The following is an 18666-nucleotide window of genomic DNA, read 5'->3' as shown; positions in this document are numbered from 1 at the left end:
CAAGTAGAGCTCAAGTGGCAGGGAAAGAATGCTGACAGAAAGCTCAGGACCCTGAGTCCAAGTCCCAATACCCTTCCCCCTACCCACTCCCCCAAAAAGCCCATGCCAGACCATGTGAATAAAACACTACTAGATAATGGTGGTACAGGTCTAAAATCCCAGAACTTAGGCGACATCAACCTCGTCAGGTCCAGCATAGTGAGACCCAGTCTTAAAAAAACAAAAGTAAGCCGGGCAGCAGTGGCTCACACCTGTAACCCTAGCTGCTCAGGAGGCTGAGATCACGGTTCAAAGCCAGCCCTGGCAGTCCATGAGACTCTTATCTCCAGTTAATCACCAGAAAACCGGAAATGGTGCTGTGGCTCAGGTAGTAGAGCACTCGCCTTGAGCTGAAGAGCTCAGGGACAGTGCCCAAGCCCAGAGTTCAATCCCCACAACGAGAGAGAGGGGGCGGGGGGGGAGGGGAGGAGATGTTTAACCCATAGGGAACATTAAGTTTTCCACTTGGGGGATTAAAATGAGGGAGAGTTTTTGCATTTTGAAAACAACAAATATCTAGAAATACAAGAGATTAAGCCTATTTTTAAAAATTTGTTCATTTGTCTTGCAGCAATGGGGACAGAACCTAAGGCCTTTTGCATGCCATGCATTTCCTCCATTACCGAGCTTTACCTGCTAGTGAATTTTCAGTTAAGACACTAGTTCAAGGCAGGAGTGTTGTTTTATTGTTGTTAGAATATTTCCTTTGATATGTGTTAAAAATCACATAAGAATATTTTTGAGAGCCAGCAGTGGTAGCTCATGCCTGTAATCCTAGCTATTCAAGAATGAGATCCAAGGATGATGGTTCAAAACCAGCCTGGAGGCTGGGAAGGTGGCTCAGTGGTAGAGTGCTTGCCTTGCATGCATGAGGCCCTGGGTTTGATTCCTCAGTACCACATAAGCAGAAAAAGATGGAAGGGGCACTGTAGCTCAAGTGGTAGAGCACTAGCTTTGAGCTGAATTGCTGAGGGACAGTGCCCAGACCCAGACAGAGTTCAGGCCCCACAACCACCACCACCAACACCAACACCAACAAAAAAGAACAGCCTGGGCAGGAAAGTTGTGAGACTCTAATCTCCAATCAAGCACCAAAAAAGTGGAGCTATGACTCAGGTAGTAGAGCACTAGCCTTGGCAAAAAAGCTCATGGATGCTGCCCAGGCCTTGAGTTCAAGCCTGGGACCAGCACTAGTTGTGTGGCAATCCTTAGATGTCCTGAATACCTAGGATTACAGGCATGAGCCACTAGCATGCAGCTTAAGAGTTCTTTTTTTTTTGTTTGTTTGTTTGTTTTTGGGTCCGGTCATGGGGCCTGAACTCTGGGCCTGGGCGCTGTCCCTGAGCTCTCCAGCTCAAGGCTAGCACTCTACCACTTGAGCCACAGTGCCACTTCCGGCTTTTTTCTTTTTGCTTATGTGGTGCTGAGGAATTGAACCCAGGGCCTCAGGCATGCAAGGCAAGCGCTCTACCACTGAGCCACCTTCCCAGCCCTTTTTTTTTTTTTTTTTTTTTTTTTAAATCTGGCCCTGGCATCATCATCATCATCGTCACCATCATCATCATCATCATCATCATCATTATTATTTATTAGGACACTACTCATAGCCTGGGCACTGCCCCTGGGCTTCTTTTTGCTCAAGTCTAGCACTCTACCACTTGAGCCACAGTGCCACTTCTGGCCTTTTCTGTTTATGTGGTCCTGAGGAATTGAACCCAGGGCTTCATGTATGCTAGGCAAGCACTCTACCACTGAGCCACATTCTCAGCCCAAGTCCTGGCATTCTTTATGAATTAGCCAGAGCACAGAAAGCCTCAGACTTGAGGGGTGGAGGACAAAAGAAAATGAGAGTTCAAGGTCAGTGCCATGAAGTAGCAAAGTTGGCTGTGGTGCCAACTTCTGGCCTTGATGCTTGTGGAATGGGCTTGGGCAGAGCTCTCTCTAAACCCAGGACTGTCCCCTGTACAGTAGGGACATCGATGGTGCCTCCTCTTGATACTGCTGTGGAGACTAACAACAACAAAAATACACAAATACAAAGCATGATATACAACAACCTAACATTTGCATCATTTAAGTAACCCAGCCATGACTTAAAGTATGAGGGAGTACTGCCAAGCTTATAGGCAAATATTACATCAGCAGAGATTGGTGCATGTGAGGACTTTGCTATTCCCAGGGCTCCTGGAAGCAAGTCCCTGGGGACACTGAGGTGTGCTGTTCCTGCAAAGACTCTATCCGAAAGCCTGGCCCATGAAGTCATATGAGCACACAGGAGAATATGGGTGGTGTTGTAGTTGTATTTGAAAATGAAGGAAGAAGGAGGGGAGTTGGTGCTCTTTAAGAGCAGGCCAGTCTCTGTGGCTCAAGCCTGTAATCCTGGCTACTTGAGTAGTGAAACGTGGGGAACGTACAAGGCCAGTCTAGCCAATGCCAACCCCCACCCACACACACACACAAAAGACATTTTTGAGTCTCTATTTCAACTAACAGCTGGGTACAGTTGGACACACCTGTTATTCAAGTGACAAAGGGCAGCACAAAGATCATCATAGTTCTAGGCAGCCTGGACCCTACTTTGAAAATAAGCAACATAAAGCAAGGCTGGAAAGGTGGCTTAGCTGGTAGTGTGCCTGCTCAGCAAATGTGAAACCCTGGACACACACACACACACACACACACACACACACACACACACACACACACACACACACACACACACACACACACACACCCCACACACACACACCCCACACAGAGACAAGCACCTGTAATTCTCAAGAGGCTAAGATATGAGAATCTCGGTTTGAAGTCAACCCAGGCAGAAGACTTAAGACTCTTAACTCCAATTAATCAGCAAAACGCCAAAACGGGAGATGTGGCTCAAGTGATTAGAGTGGTTAGAGTGTCAGCCTTGAGCAAAAAAAGCCTTGAGCAAAAAGGCCCTGAGTTCAAGCCACAGTACCTCTTGTCTGGCTCTCTAGGAAGGATTGGAGCAGAGTTAGTGGACTCTTCCTTTTTTCAATAGCTTTCATCCTACCTTGCCTGAGCCAGGGCTAAGGAAGGGCCACTTCTTCCAGGAAGCCAGGGTACTCTGCACCTACAAGGAATCTACAGGGAAGCCAGACTATGGCTGGGTAGCTGCTGGTGGGTAAGGGGAAGGCCAAGGATAGCTCTATAGCTCTGGTCTCTTCCTCTTTGCTGGGTCAGGGTAAAGGGCACAGCTGGCACTTAGGAAGGGGTCATCCAGAGGGTCTGGTATGACTTGTGAGTCAAAGGCTTGGAAGGACTTCTACAAGGGGGAATGAGCAAACAGGCCTAGCTGGAGATAGTGGGAACCCATTTCTCACTGTGAGAGAAGAGTCACGCTTCCTAGGGAGATAAGAGTAAAGACTGGAAATAAAAATCCTGTGTGGAATGTGTACTGGAAATGTTGGTATAAACTCATGGTTTGAAAAGATATATAAATAAAACAGTGGATGTAGGTATACATGGCATGCATGAGTATGCATGTGTGAATGCACGCACGCACGCACGCACACGCACGCACGCACGCACACACACACACACACACACACACACACACACCATTTCTAGCTGTGGCTGTTGGCAGCCTAGAAGCAACCACAACCATAGTAATACACATGCCTGGTACTCACATCTTGGTTTCTAATCACCATCCTCCACTGATGAAATGAACTCATTTTCAAAATAGCTGATCCTAAACCTAGGGCAGGAAAATTGCAAGTTGAGCCTAGAACATCTTGTGCACATACAAGGGAGTGCTCAAAACCCAAAATGATGTGTAGATGTCAAATTGACATGGAAACCAGATGAGTCAACTCCCAACAGTCAAAGCCCAGGCAAGTACTGTCCACAGCACATGACTCGGGTCTGGGAGCTGTCCTGATGTCTCTCTTCCTGATATCCAAGTGGCTTACTGAGTTTTAGATAGAATATAGGTTGGGCTGCTTTACCCACCTATTGGCAAGCTTTAAACAAATACAAGTGTAATTCTCTTGTACTGTAAGTCTGAACTGGCATCTCACCTCTGCTAAGTCATGAGAAACCCAGACTCCTTTGCTTTTGTATCTCAACACTCATTTTCTACTTCACAGGTCAATATGGCTGCTCTCTCTGTACTAGCACATCCTGTTCCAGCCAGAGGGAGAGCAAAAAGCAAAGAAGCTATGATCATGTGCCATCATCTGCAAGGGAAGCTGGGACAGGGGAATAGGGATGGGAGAATATAGTATTTAACAAAGTACTAGCTGGGCACAGAGGCTCGGACCTGTAATCTCAGCTACTCAGAAGGCTGAGATCTGAGGAACATCGTTTAAAGCCAACACAGTGAGAAAAATCTGTGAGACACATCTCCAATTAACCACTAGAAAATGGAAAGTGGAGCTGTGACTCAAAGTGGTAGAATATTAGCCTTGAACAAAAGAGCTCAGGGACAGCACCCAGGCCATGAGTTCAAGCACCACAACTAACCAAAAAAAAAAAAAAAAAAAAAAAAGCACTGTGTAACTGGCTATAAATTGTTTTATCATGTGCCAAAGGAGTAACAGAAATCTACTTGAAACCAGCCTTCCATTCATGCAACAAATGACTTGGTTTTGCTTTTATTAAAGAGAGTTGATGCTTAGCCCAGCATCAGTGACTAACATCTGTAATCCTAGATACTCAGGAGGCTGAGATCTGAGGATCGCAGTTCAAAGCCAGCCTGGGCAGAAAAGTCCGTGAAACTCTTATCTCCAATAAATCACCAGAAAACTGGAAGTGGCGCTGTGGCTCAAACGGTAGAGCGCTTGCCATGAGATGAAGAGCACAAGGGCAGCACCCAAGCCCAGAGTTCAAGCCCCACGACCAACAAAAAGAGAGAGAGAGTTGATGCTTTTCAGAGGCAAGGCAGCTCACATCTGTAATCCTATCTACTCAGGAGGCTGATACTTGGATTACCATAATTTGAAGCCATCCCAGAGGGAAAGTCTATGAAGCTCTCATCTTCAATTAACCAGCAAAAAGCCAGACTAGAAATATAGCTCAAGTGGTAGAGTACCAGCCTTGAGCAGGGAAGCTGAACAAGAGTGTAATATCCTAAGTTAAAACCACAGTACCAGCACATGCATGTATGTGTGTATGTGTACACGCGCACAAGCGCATGCAGAGTTTGTTCTTTTGCATAGGACTATCAGAATACAGAAATGGGCAAAGAGGACACTAACCTCTATGCACTTTCCTAAAGACCCAGCATTTTACACAAACGTAGCTTTTTTTTGTTGTTGGTGGTGGTCATGGGGCTTGAACTCTGGACCTGGGTGCTGTCCCTTAGCTCTTTAGCTCAAGGATAGTGCTCTAGCTCTTGAGTCACAACACCACTTCCAGTTTTCTGGTGGTTTATTGGAGATAAGAGTCTAACAGCCTTTCCTGCCCTGGCTGGCTTTGAACAGCAATCCTCAGATCTCAGCCTCCTGAGTAGCTAGAATTATAGGCATGAGCCACTGGCGCCCAGCCCAGATGTAGCTTTAGTCTTAACCGTGACTCAATGAAATAGTTGGGAGAGAAAACTGAGGCTCAGAGAGTTTATCATAAGGGATAAGCCACAGAGCTAGGATGGGAAGCTAGATCACTCAGACCCCCCAAGTTCAGGTTTATTCCCTAGCAACACAGTTGAGCTTGCTCATCCTCTACTGATAAAAGCAGTCCCTCTCTGGGAACACACAGTAGTGATTCCTGCTCCCCGCTTTCTCTCTGCGTCAGGCCTATCTTTGGGTGACATCTTCTTTTAGCAATGTCAATGCCATTCTTAGGGACACGCCTTGGTGCTCAGACATGCACACAGCTGCTGCACCTCCACCCTGATCTCAGGATTAGAACTGTGGTTGGAGCACACTTCATGTCCCTCAGTCGCCCTGAGGCTCATAAATGAGACACTATGGGCGCTTCCCCTGGGAACTCCCAGTGCCATAAAGATTCAAGAAGGATGATAACACAGATGCACCCAAATTCCCAAGACAGAGGTATGCTTGGCCACCCACAATGTGGAGGTAGGATGGGCTTCAGAGCAAAAGAGATCCCTTGGTCTATGAATCTCCTGAAACTACACCGTGTGTGTGTGTGTGTGTGTGTGTCCGTGTGTGTGTGTGTGTGTGTGTGTGTGTGTGTGTGTGTGTGTGTGTGTGTCCAGGGAGAATGTCCATAATCTTTATCAGTTCTCCAACTGATAAACAACTCTTGGGGTAATAGCTCTGGGTTAGAGGTTGCCAAGGTTGAAGAGGACAGGGTGTGGGGACATGGTGGGAATGAGGTAGATAGGAACAGCTAGCAGGAGAGTCTGGAGATGCCAGGAGGACAAGGGTCTTTGTCTAGAGCCCGCCCTGCTGAGGAGTATGGACTTCAGTCCTGAGAGACATAGGTGGGCCTGCTTCGCGCATGACCTCTGTCGTGTAGACTGCTTCACTACAGCCTCCGTCACCAAAGGTACACAGTGAACTTCCTTTAAACATCACGGATGGCTTCACCAGATCCACCTGGGTTTCAAAGCAGAACTAGGAGTTTGCCCAGCATGTGTTTCAATCAGACATTAAAGAAGTCCTGGGAGCTGGGCGCTGGTGGCTCACGCCTGTAATCCTAGCTACTCAGGAGGCTGAGATCTGAGGATTGCGGTTCAAAGCCAGCCCGGGCAGGAGAGACCGTGAGACTCCTATCTCCAATAAACCACCAGAAAACCGGAAGTGGCGCTGTAGCTCAAGTGGTAGAGCGCTCGCCTTGAGCTGAAGAGCTGAGGGACAGCGCTCAGGCCCAGAGTTCAAGCCCCACGGCCGACCAAAAAAAAAAGAAGTCCTGGGAACTTAGTTTCAACCCAAGGCATGCGGGGAAATGTTTAACAGCAGTTCTCAGGGAAGAATCCCTGGGGAAAAAATCCCTGGTTAGTAGCATTTGCCAATTTCTGTGGTGCAAACACAACCCCCATGGCCTATCTCCAGAGTGACATCCCTAGAGATAGAGAAGCTCAGGGGCTCGTCACCAGCATGACACACCTCCAGCGTTCACCAGAGGATGGATGAGAGTTCCCCTCAGCTTCCATATAAAATCTCAAGTCCTTGAGAATATGGGAGTGGTCCTTCGTCCCAAACCCAGGTAGCCTCCGGACTTCACATGTCAGATATGCCTTGCTTTCTGTCTGTATGCATTCATGAAGAGTTCCCAGATTTTTTTTTAAATCACATCAAGGGAGAAGGAAGATTTTTTTTCTCTCTTTTTTTCTTTGTGCCAGTACTTGGGCTTGGATTCAGGGCCTTATACTCATGCTTGTTTTTGCTTAAGGCTAAAGCTCTACCACGTGAGCCACAATCCACTTCTGGCTTTTAGCTGGTTACTTGGACTTCTGTTTGGGTGACTAGAACTGGGATCCTCAGATCACCACTTCCTGAGTAGCTAGGATTACTGGTGTGAGTTAACAGCACTGCTGAGAAGATAGATTTAGATGGCCCCTCTTATGTCTTCTAATCTTGTAACTTGTATGGTGGGAGGGGAGTTTATCTGCTTTTTCAGTATATTTCCTTGTTGTAACTGAATCTGGCACTCCGTGTGTGCTTGCACGTGTGTGTGTGTGTGTGTGTGTGTGTGTGTGTGTGTGTGTGTGTGTGTGTGTGTGTGTGTGTGGTGTGCCAGTACTGGGGCTTGAACTAGGCTGTAGGCAATGTCTCGTCTCTGAGATTTTTTGTTCAGCGTGGACACTGTGCCACTTCAGCCACAGCTCCACTTCTGTCTTTTTGGTGATTAACTGGAGGCTCCTGGACTTCCCTGACCAGGCTGGCTTCAATCTGCAATACTCAAGATCCCAGCCTCCCAAGTAGCTAGGATTACAGGCATGAGCCACTTGATTCTCCACGTTGTTTTGAAAGGATCTTGCCAGTGCCTTCAGTAGCCCTACTATTTTTAATCTTGAGTGCTGGGATCACAGGCCTGTGGCATCACTAAAGATATTCTAGCTCAGAACTCAGGAAAGGCCTTTTTAAGAGGATCCAAATGCAGCCATGAGTTAAGAGTGTGAGTTAGGTGAATGGATGTGGTTAAGGAAGAGCCATAAGGAATTGAAAACGGCAAAGGAAGGCTAAAAGGCCGGAAAGAACCAGGTGTTTGGAGACTTGCTGCATTTAGAGAAAGGTAGATTAGTAAGCATTTATAGAGCACCAAGTATTTACAGGAATGTAACCCCCAATTGTTAAGGCTGCTCTGCTTTCTCTCTTTTTCTGGGAACAGTGCCTTCTTCCTTCCTGCGCCTCCCCCACATGGTTGCCATAGGAACAACCTTGTTCTACCACTGGACCGCACCCTCTGGCCATAGTTGATTGGATCAGAGGTAAACACCTCACTGAGACTGGACCAATCAGAGTGTCTGCCCCTGGAGATTGGGACTGAGGCTCTCAGTGCAGGGCTGGACAAGTTACTTGTCCTTTGGGCAGATACTGGCAGCCAGAATTTCAGCCTATGGAATGGGAAGCAGTGAAAGACATTTGCAGAGTTGTTAACAAGGCAGACACAGGATAAGAGAAGCATGTGAGAGCTTGGTTCCTGGGCGTCCAAGATGTGGCTGCACCTCTGCCCTAGGGCTCTTTCAAACAAAGCCCTCTTTTTGCTTAAACTATATTCAGTGGGTTTTTCAACAAGTCCTAACTAATACTTTGCTAAGGCTCAGGCTTTACTGATGCATGGTCTCTGCCCCCAAAGGTCATAAACCAGTGGGAGATACAGGCATACACACTAAACATTAACCACAAGGAGATGAACGCTACAATAAAAGTTAGTTCAAAGCAAGGAGATTATGAAGCAATAAATTAAGATAACAGATGGAAGGGAGTTTTGAAAAGAAAAATTGTGCTGTGTGGCTATCTTGTAGTTATACCCATGAAGTCAACTGCATTTCTACTTTAGTTTAATCAGAAACACAGTTACCTTACATTCACAATAATGCTATTTTATAAGGCAGTGCTGGCCTGTTATCTGGTAATGGGTGAGTCATCCATGGTTTCCAAGCTTGTGCTTCCTCAGTTGTGTTTGGTGAGTGGATGGATAAATGACCTTCCAATTTCTCACTCGGCCAGCCTTTGCCACCCTGTGACAACTTTCTTCCTTTTTGGCCCTGCCTTCCTCAACCTCTCATTGACTCCTTGAAATGAAAAAGCAGCTGACTCACTAAAATAAAATACTGCAGGTGAATCACTGAGGGAGAAGTTTGCTAATTGACATACCATTCCTGTGTTAGCCACATGATGGTGACATTAAGTCTACTACCTGAACAATCTTCACAATCATCCTGTTCAAGGACGCTTCACAGTGTTCACATAATTTATGAGAATGCAATGCTACCTTATTGAGAAATACCTCCTCTCCACCTTCATCACAGACAGGCATCTTGTTTATTCCTGATGAGTTTTGATGGCATCGTTTAGGGGCCCCCTGATTTACGGGAGCAATGGGTGCTTTTGTGTCAAGCTGATCTAGATTCAAATCCCACTATTCGTTTCTGGAGATATGTGTTGTTTAAAATTCTATAACACAAAAGTGATTTCCCCATAAGAACAGCAGTGGCCCATGTGCAACAATGAGGAGACTCCTGCCTATAACCCTAGCTACTCAGGAGGCTGAGATCTGAATGAGGATCATAGTTCAAAGCCAGCCAGGGCAGGAAAGTTTGTGAGACTTTTATCTCCAATTAATGACCAAAAAGCCAGAAGTGGAGGTACAAACAGCTCAAGTGGTAGAGTACTAGGGATAGCACTTAGGCCCTGAGTTCAAGCTTCGGTATAGGCACACAGAAAAAGGAAAAAAACAACTCTAATTTGGGAGCATAACCCTGAGAGCATCCAGTACATGGCCGTCAAGAGTCTTGTCCTTTTTGGAGCCTTTGCTCCCTGCACCATGCAGACACATGAATCAATAGCAAGTGCTGCACAATGATTGCTTCCTGTCACACGTTATTTCAACTAACGGACTGCAATTTTATTTGTTCTCCAGCCAGACTACTTTCATTTGATGAATCCTAGAAATACTAGCACACTATAAAACACCATGTATTGCCAGGTGCCGGTGGCTCACGCCTGTAATCCTAGCTACTCAGGATGCTGAGATCTGAGTATCTCGGTTCAAAGCCAGCCCAGGCAGGAAAGTCTGTGAGACTCTTGTCTCCAATAAAACACTAGAAAACCAGGAGTGGCGCTGTGGCTCAAGCAGTAGAGCGCTCGCCCTGCGCTGAAGAGCGCAGGGAGAGCGCCCAAGCCCAGATTTCAAGCCCCACGAACGACCAAAAAACAAAACAAAAATAAAATATAATAAAATAAAAAATAAAAAACCACCATGTGTTACCTCAATTGCTGTTTAGCTGCTAGAATGGCGCCGCCCTGTGGCAACATCACGAATAACATACAAGCCAGAGTCCAACCAGTTATTTTGTTGGGAGGGTTTTTTGTTTTTGTTTTTCAAAACTGGGAATCCAACTCAAGGCCCTATGCTTGTTATGCAAGCACTCTACTATTGAGTGCTTGGGCTTCACTAGTTTTAAAATAAAGGGATTCTAATTTGATTTTTAGGTGTATGTGCCAGTACTAGGGCTTGAACTCCTGGCTGCAAGCTCTTGTTTGACTTTTTCTGTTATGGCTGGTACTCTATCATTTCAACCAGGCTTTCACCTCCAAGTATCTTTTTTAAAATCAAACATTAACAAGGTGATGCCATGGAAAGAAAGGAGGGGCTTTTTCAATGAGGATGCTAAAGAGGACACAGTCAAGTGTCACCACTGGCTCTGGTTTAGAACCCGATTCCCATAAATCAACTGTCAGGAGATATTTTGGAGATAGGGAAATTAAAATATGAATTGACCTTTAGCTGATACCAGGTGTTGATATGACATTATAAGGAAGGGTTTATCTTTGAAGAGGAATGCATATTCTTGAAATATGGAGGGGCAATAGTGGCATAGTTTGGGAAATGCTTTAGACATATTATTGGGCCAGGTGTCCATGGCCCACACCTGTAATCTTTGCTACTCAGGAGGCTGAGATCTGAGCACTGAAGTTTGAAACCTGCCTGGGCAAGGAAGTCTGTGAGACTCTATCTCCAATTAACTACCAGAAAAAACTGAAGTGAGCTGGGGCTCAAGGTGGTAGAGTGCTATCCTTGAGCAAAAAAACTCAAGGACAGCCAGGAGTCAGTGGCTCACACCTGTAATCCTAGCTACTTAGTAGGCTGAGCTCTAAGAATCGCAGTTCAAAGACAGCCAGAGCAGAAAAGTCCAGGAGACTCTTATCTCCAATTAACCATCAGAAAACAGGAAGTGGCACTATGGCTCTTCAGCTTCGAGCTGAAGAGCTGAGGGACAGTGCTCAGGCCGGGTTCATGCCCCAGAACCGACAAAAAAAAAAAAAGAAAGAAAGAAAAAGAAAATCAGGGACAGTGCCCAGGCCTTGAGTTCAAGCTTTACAACCTACAAAAAAAGCCCACCATATATTAGTAGACTCCAATTTTAATCTTTGCTTTCAAGTAAGGGGTGTGATTTCTAGTGTGCCAGTATTTTCAAACATGTATACAACACTTAAACATATGAGAGCCACAAATATAGCTATTCATAAAAACTTAAAGCCTGGGGAAAGACATTAATGTTAAACATGGTATGTCGAACAAACATGTTTCTCTGTTTCTTCCTGAAACACATCCAAAATGAGAGTCAAGGACTAAAACAAATGTAAGTGTTCAGGAGGCTGTACACATGGCCTAGAGGATGGATGACTGTTGAGGAAGCAGTCCCTGCCTAGAGGCCAGACCTCTCCTCACAGGATGTGCCAAACACTAGGGAGGGAGATGGTTACATCACAGGACTGAAATCAGACTATGGCCCTGAAGTAATCGGCTCTCATTTTTAGACCTGGTGAATGTGATCTTACTTTGCAGATGTGGTAAAGTTAAGGACTAGGAGTGGAAGCAATGGTACTGGGTTATCCAGGCAGGCCTATGTAAGTCACCATGAAAGTCCTCCCAGTGAGGCTGAAGGAGATTTTGCACTGAGCTTAGGCTACAGCCACGTGGAGGTGGAGCAGAGAGATCTGAAGGTGGGGCTCTCCAGGATTAGGTTGATGTAACTGCAAACAGAGGAATGCTGGCAGCCCCACCTAGAAGAGGCAAGAGACAAGAGGCTATCTTGGAAACATTGGCGGGAACTCACCCCTGTGATACTTTGATTTTGGATCTGTGAAACTGATTTTGGACTTCTGGTCACAGAACTCTGAGAGCATACATTTCTGTGGGGCTGAGCCTTTCTGTTTATGTTCCTTTGTTTACAGTGGCCACAGGGGACTAACAGGGAGAGGTTGAAGTTAGGGGTAAGGAGCCTTGAAGCACCCAGAGTCTCACTTGGCCCTGTGTGATCCCACCTCAGCTGGACCTCTCTGGGAAAACTGGAATTTGAACCCAAAATGCTTCTGACTCAGGGAGGCCACACAGTGGGGAGCAGACAAGGCTCCTGATGGAGGGGTCTGCATTCCAATCCAGGGAACCTATGGCTTCCACTTCTGTCTCTAGACGATAAAGCTCATTCCTGGAAGGAACTGAACAGCCTTGGGGGAAAAAAAAAGGACTTCCAGTTACTGAAATTTGGAGTTCCAGCAACTAAAAAGCTGGCTTGCCACTTATTGTTTTACAGAGAGGCCCTTTCCAGTCTTCCAGCTCCACCCATAAAGATACTGCTTGTAATCAACCACTTAGTGGCCTGTTTTCAGGTGACTATAAACACCCACTGCAATTCTCAAACCCATTTGAAAAGAGCATCCAACAGGGAAGAGAAAACAAAACAGGAAAAAAAAATCTACTTTGATACAGCGGTACCCCAGCAATTGGACATCACCGAGCCCCAGGGTCTCTGCTCAAAGGGCTCAGGGCTGCTGCTCTGTTACCTTACCTGAGGGACAGATGATATGTTTGGAAAAAGTAGGATGATGTAGGAAGTGGAAGAAAACTGAAAAAGAAACAAACAAAAAAATGGTCAAAAATGCTGGAATTCAGATACTAAGAGTGATAACAAAAGATAATCAGCCAGCCGGGTACACGTGGCTCACGCCTGTCATCCTAGCTACTCAGGAGGCTGAGATCTGGGGATCGCGGTTCAAAGCCAGCCTGGGTAGGAAAGTCTGTGAGACTCTTTTTTTTTTTTTGGGTCCGGGCGTGAGGCCTGAACTCTGGCCTGGGCGCTGTCCCTCAACTTTTCAGCTCAAGGCTAGCATGCTACCCCTTGAGCCATAGCACCACTTCCAGCTTTTTTTTTTCCTGCTTATGTGGTGCTGAGGAATCAAACCCAGGGCCTCATGCATGCAAGGCAAGTGCTCTACCACTGAGCCACCTTCCCAGCCCAGCGTGAGATTCTTATCTCCAATAAACCACTAGGAAACAGGAAGTGGCGATGTGGCTTAAAAAAGCGCTCACCTTGAGTTGAAGAGCAAAGGGACAGGGCCCAAGCCCGGATTTCAAGCCCCAGGACTGACAAAAAAAAAAAAAAAAGATAATCAGCCAGGACAAACGGTATTTCCCAGTTATAGGTTTAGCCCGTTCCACATGCTCTTCTCACAGTGACCCAAGTGAGATTTGCTCTTAAGGTTGGTGAGGAAAGGAGCCTGTGGCTGCCCAGCCAATCACCAGTAAGAGAACAGAACTGGTGCTATATAGTTTCTGAACCTGGATCATTTTTTTTTTTAATCTAATATATTAAACTTTTTTCTTGAGTAAATAACCAAGCATGTCTCAGTTTTCTGAGGTCTCTTTTGCAGTGTAATAATTTCAGTAGTTCATCTAGACATAAGCCTTCATTGAAACCTTTTCGTTTATTTGGTTTGCCATACTTTTCCTTATTTTCTGAGTAAGGAAATATGTCCTTTGGTCCTAAAAAAGCAGTCTCATGAGTTCCAAAAAAGAAAATGGGTAGTTTGTTTGTAGGTGGTTTTACAGCTCCATCAGGAACTTCATCTACTCGAGTTGGCCAGTGAAGATAACCTTTCATCTTGGCGAAGATGAGGTCTCTGGGTTTGAAATTGAGAGTCATGTTTCTGGTGTGAAGCCTGGAGGTCCTAAGGCCCGGAGCTGGGCGGGCAGGGGAAGGGATGCGGGAGCACGGCCCTGGTCCCAGGTCCTGCATGGGTGGGTGGGCGGGCAGGCGGATGGGCAGAAGGTGCCTCGGGATGTCCTGACTCCTGCTGCGGCCACGAGCACGGAGACTGCGGGGCCTGCTGGCCGCTCGCTGGCCGTGTCCACGCAAGCCACCTGCGCTACCAGCTGCCACAGAGGCATCTCAATTGAACCTGGATCATTTAAAGCATACAGCTGGCTTGTACCTATAATCATAGCTACTCAAGAGACTGAGATCTGAGGATCACAGTTTGAAGCCATGCTGGGCAGAAAAGTCCATGAGACTCTTACCTTCAATAAACTACTCAGAAAAAGCTGAAAATAGTACTGTATAGCTTTGAGCAAAAGGGGGCTCAGGGGCAGTGCCCAGACCCTGAGTTCAAGCCTCAGGAACAGCAAAAGAAAGAATGGCAAAGTATAATAATCAGACAAAAATAAAAAACAGGTTAAGCCAACCACCAATGGCTCACACTTGTAATCCTAGCTACTTAGGAGGCTGAGATCTGAGGATTATGGTTCAAAGCCAGCCCAGACAGAAAGCCTGTGATACTCTGTTACTATCTATCAAAAAAAATAAAAAGGTGGAAATAGAGCTCTGGCTAAAGTGGTAGAGCACTAGCTTTGAGCCAAAAAGCTCAGGAACATGCCCAGGCCCTGAATTCATACCCCAGGACCAGAACAAAACAAGACACACATCCACCACCACCACCACCACCAACAACAACAACAACAGGCAAAATATTCAATAGGAGAAAGGGAGCTGAAGAGTTCTGGACTGGTCTAGATGATAGGGTCCCATCACTGTAGCCAGGAAGAATTTGGCTCATTGGTTAGACCCAATTATCATCCTACTCCCAACCTGTGGCAGAACCTTTATGGAGAAGTTGTTCCTGGAAGAAGAGTCTGGGAAGGACAGTAGGTGACTTCCTGGAAGGTGTGCACTTCCCTTTAGTTGCTCTGGTCTCTATTAAGCTAATGGGGATCAGTCACCTGGTATCCCAGTCTAGGCCATTCTGCTTCAGGATGAATGCCCCACAACCTAAAAAACAATTGTTCTTATTTCATTGGCTAGAATAGCATTATTTGCCTATGCTTAAAGCAAGTAGTTTGGCAAAGAGTATTGAATCATCTCAAAGGAATTCAGATACAACACCTTCTCCCATCAGCAGGCTATGTAGAGACTGAGCTTCCCCTAAGTTTTCTGATTCTGTAAGAGGTTGAACTGATCTTACTTGTAAGGGAGGAAGTGGGCTAATGGTTCTGGGTAGTAGCCAATAGTGATGACTTTTGTAGCATAAGCTGCAAAGCCATAAGGCTTTGTCTTGGAAGAAGACAGACAGCAGGGAATGGAGATGGAGATGCACTTAGCTGATACAATCCCGAACTGGCTCACCAGTGGGTCCCTTCATTTATACTTTCCTTCTCTTAAAGTGGTGCTGGTCTGGCTCAGAGCTAAAATGCCTTTGGAGGTTATTTGGCACAATGTTCTGGCTCTAACTTTCTGACTCCAAAAGAAAACCATTTCACCTATTCAAATGCCTGCTTTCTTACTTGAAATTTGTGGTAGTAATGTATCCGCAGGGGTTGCCACCAGGATTTAGCACCATGCCTGATACACAGGAAAAGCTTAGCAAGTGACAGCAATGATCATTACTGTACATCAGCATTTGTCAGACACACAACAGGATTGCTAATTAGTTAAGAAACATTTGATTATATTCTAAGTGTAAAAGTCCCTATCAGACTTGAGAAAACTAACAACTACAAAAGTAGAATTAGGTTGGCTGCCAGCAGATGCAGTATAGTAATGTCTAGCTAAATGCTTCTTTGAACCTAAATTTCATTTTCTTTAAAATAAGTCTCTTTCAAGCTAGGTACTTGTAATCCTCACTACTCAGAAGGCTGAGATTTGAGGATCATGGTTTGAAGCTAGTCCAGACTGGAAAGTCCATGAGTCTCTTATTTCCAATTAACCACTAAGAAAACTAGAAGTGGAATGATTAAGTGGTAGAATACCAGCTTTGGAGTGAAATAAGCTGAAGGATAGAGCGTAGGCTTTGAGTTCAAGACCCAGTACCCCAGTATCGCTCTCTCCTCTCAAAACTCTCTTTCAGTAGATCTGATCCCCAACTCCCAAGAAAAACCAGCTGAGGATAAAATAGAATCATGTTCTTACCTGTGAAGACTGGAATAAGTCCACTTGCCAGGGCCAGGCCTCTCTGACAAGCTAACTAGAAGATTCTAGAAGTCTTGAACCTAGAAAAGAAGTCATTGTGACAAACTGAGTGAGCACTTAAGTATTTTTCCTCATAAATGCTTCTGAAATCTCTCTTCTTTGGCCAGCACCACCTAGTGTTAAATAGATGAACAATGATTGCAGGGGAGGTACATTTGTAATTCATTCTCTAGTGATTTATTTCATTGATTGGCATGGGATCATGTGTTATATTCACTCGTATAATTGCAAATGAGTGTTTGCATATGTATTTTAATAAAAAAATTAGGATAGCTTTAGGTAACAGAAAAGTTACAAAGTACAGTCATGTTCAAGAAACCAAGATCGATACACTACTATCAAACCCATGGTTGCTTAGCCTTCTCTGGTCTGGGACAGTTTCTGTTTTATATATATATATATATATATATATATATATATATATATATATATGTATAATCTTGGCATTTTGAGAAGTACTGGTCAAGCATTTTGTAGAATGCTTAAGATTGGATTGTTTGGTGTGTTTCTCATGATCAGCCTGGGTTTATGGATTTTGAGGAAGAATACTGCAGTGGTCAAATGCCATTCACATCCTATCAGGTATACATGCTGTACCAACATGACCTCACTGATGTTAACTGGGATCATTGTGCCAAGGTAGCATATGCCAGACTTCTCCTCCTCTATACTCTCTTTCCTCGAAGCAAGCCAATAAATTGAACCCAGTGTGTGTGTGTGTGTGTGTGTGTGTGTGTGTGTGTGTGTGTGTGTGTGAGAGAGAGAGAGAGAGAGAGAGAGAGAGAGAGAGAGAGAGAGAGAGAAATAAGAGACAGACACACACACACAGAGAAACAGAGACAGAGACAGAGACAAACTCCATTTTTTTTTTCCAATCCTGGGGCTTGCACTCAGGGCATGGGTACTGTCCCTGAGCTTCTTCTGCTCAAAGCTAGCACTCTACCACTTAAGCCATAGTGCCATGTCTGGCCTTTTCTGTTTACATGGTACTAAGGAACTGAACCCAGGGTTTTCATGCATGCTAGGCAAGCACTGTACCCCTAAGCCACCTTCCCAGCCCAGAAACTTCTAAAGGGGCATGAGTTATTTGAAATTCTGTTAAAGAACTCTTGAATTCTTCTCTCATCTTTATTTAGTCACCCTTTATTTACATCAGCATGAATTCATGGATTTTTTTTACTTTTTTGTCAGTCATAGGGGCTGAACTCTGGGCCTGGTCTCTGTCCCTCAGCGCCACTTCTGGCTTTTTCTGTTTATGTGGTGCTGAGGAATCAAACCCAGGCCCTCATGCATACAAGGCAAGCACTCTACCAACTGAGCCACTTTTCCAGCCCCTCATGGATGTTTTATACTTTGTGTTATGACTCAGTATTATGTTATTTACTCTATAGCTCAAATTATAGCTACCACCCCTGGGGGCTCATTCAGACTAGCTTTCGTGACTTGCTGACAGGCCATCTTCCCTTTCTCTTTGTAATTTATTTTTCACTAAAAACTTCAAATGGTGTGGTGGTACATGCCTGCTGGTAATTTCAGCTACTTGCAAGGAAGACAGAAGCAGGATTGAGGTCTAAGGCTAGAGGGTAACATCCCAGATCCTATCTGGAAAAAAAAGCTAAAAGCAAAATGGTTTGTGGCTTAAACAGTAGTATGCTTGCCTATTAAATGGAAGGCCCCAAGTTCAATTCCCAGTACAGCAAAAATAAAAAAGAAGGCAGCACAGATTAGGACTGAGGACTCTGGAAATGGGCCAAGTCTGGTAGTACATGCCTGCATTCCCAGTTACTTGGGAGGCAGAGGCAGAGGCAGAGGCAGAAGGATCTTGATGAGTTTGATGTTAGTCCAGGCAAAGCTAAACAAAACACAATCAAAAGGGCTGGGAACTTCGATCAAGTGCTAGACATGGGCTCAAATTCCAGTACTGCAAAACACAACAAAATATATGTCACTGGAAATGGACAATGTGACTCATTTAAAAATTATTTATGATATCACATGAACTAAACACAAATGACAGCACTGTCACTGAGATAAGGAAATACTATATATCCAGACCTACTACTTGTTCTAATTTACACAGGGTCTTGTTTCATTCCTTTGTTTAGAAAATGACTTCCTACCTGCTTGACACCAAGAAAAGAGTCCAAAATATTATGTCTGTATAACTTCAGTGGTTTTGAGATTTATATTTTGAAAACCCTTGTTTAAGTGAAATCTTT

The 18666-nt window shown here is 45.1% G+C and overlaps 1 protein-coding gene across 2 annotated transcripts in view; it reads right to left on the bottom strand.

Moving 5' to 3' along the window:
• The window catches only part of LOC138833119 (inositol-tetrakisphosphate 1-kinase), a 165172-nt gene extending 148729 nt beyond the window's left edge, over positions 1-16443 (bottom strand). The window contains exons 1-3 of one of the 2 annotated variants that reach the window (XM_070031463.1): positions 16388-16406; positions 15202-15250; positions 12995-13051 (exon numbers count right to left, since the gene is read on the bottom strand). The gene's annotated coding sequence lies outside the window, so the exon portion shown is untranslated. Of the gene's footprint in view, positions 1-12994; positions 13052-15201; positions 15251-16387 lie in introns of both variants that reach the window. The other variant, XM_070031465.1, reaches the window with a different exon arrangement.
• Positions 16444-18666: the final 2223 nt, after the last annotated feature.

The sequence above is a fragment of the Dipodomys merriami genome, unplaced genomic scaffold (assembly GCF_024711535.1).
Source record: "Dipodomys merriami isolate MVZ:Mamm:240054 unplaced genomic scaffold, mDipMer1.0.p SCAF_200, whole genome shotgun sequence".
Lineage (NCBI taxonomy): Eukaryota > Metazoa > Chordata > Mammalia > Rodentia > Heteromyidae > Dipodomys > Dipodomys merriami.
The sequence above is the reverse complement of the archived record's forward strand: the minus strand, read 5'-3'. Positions and strand labels throughout refer to the sequence as shown.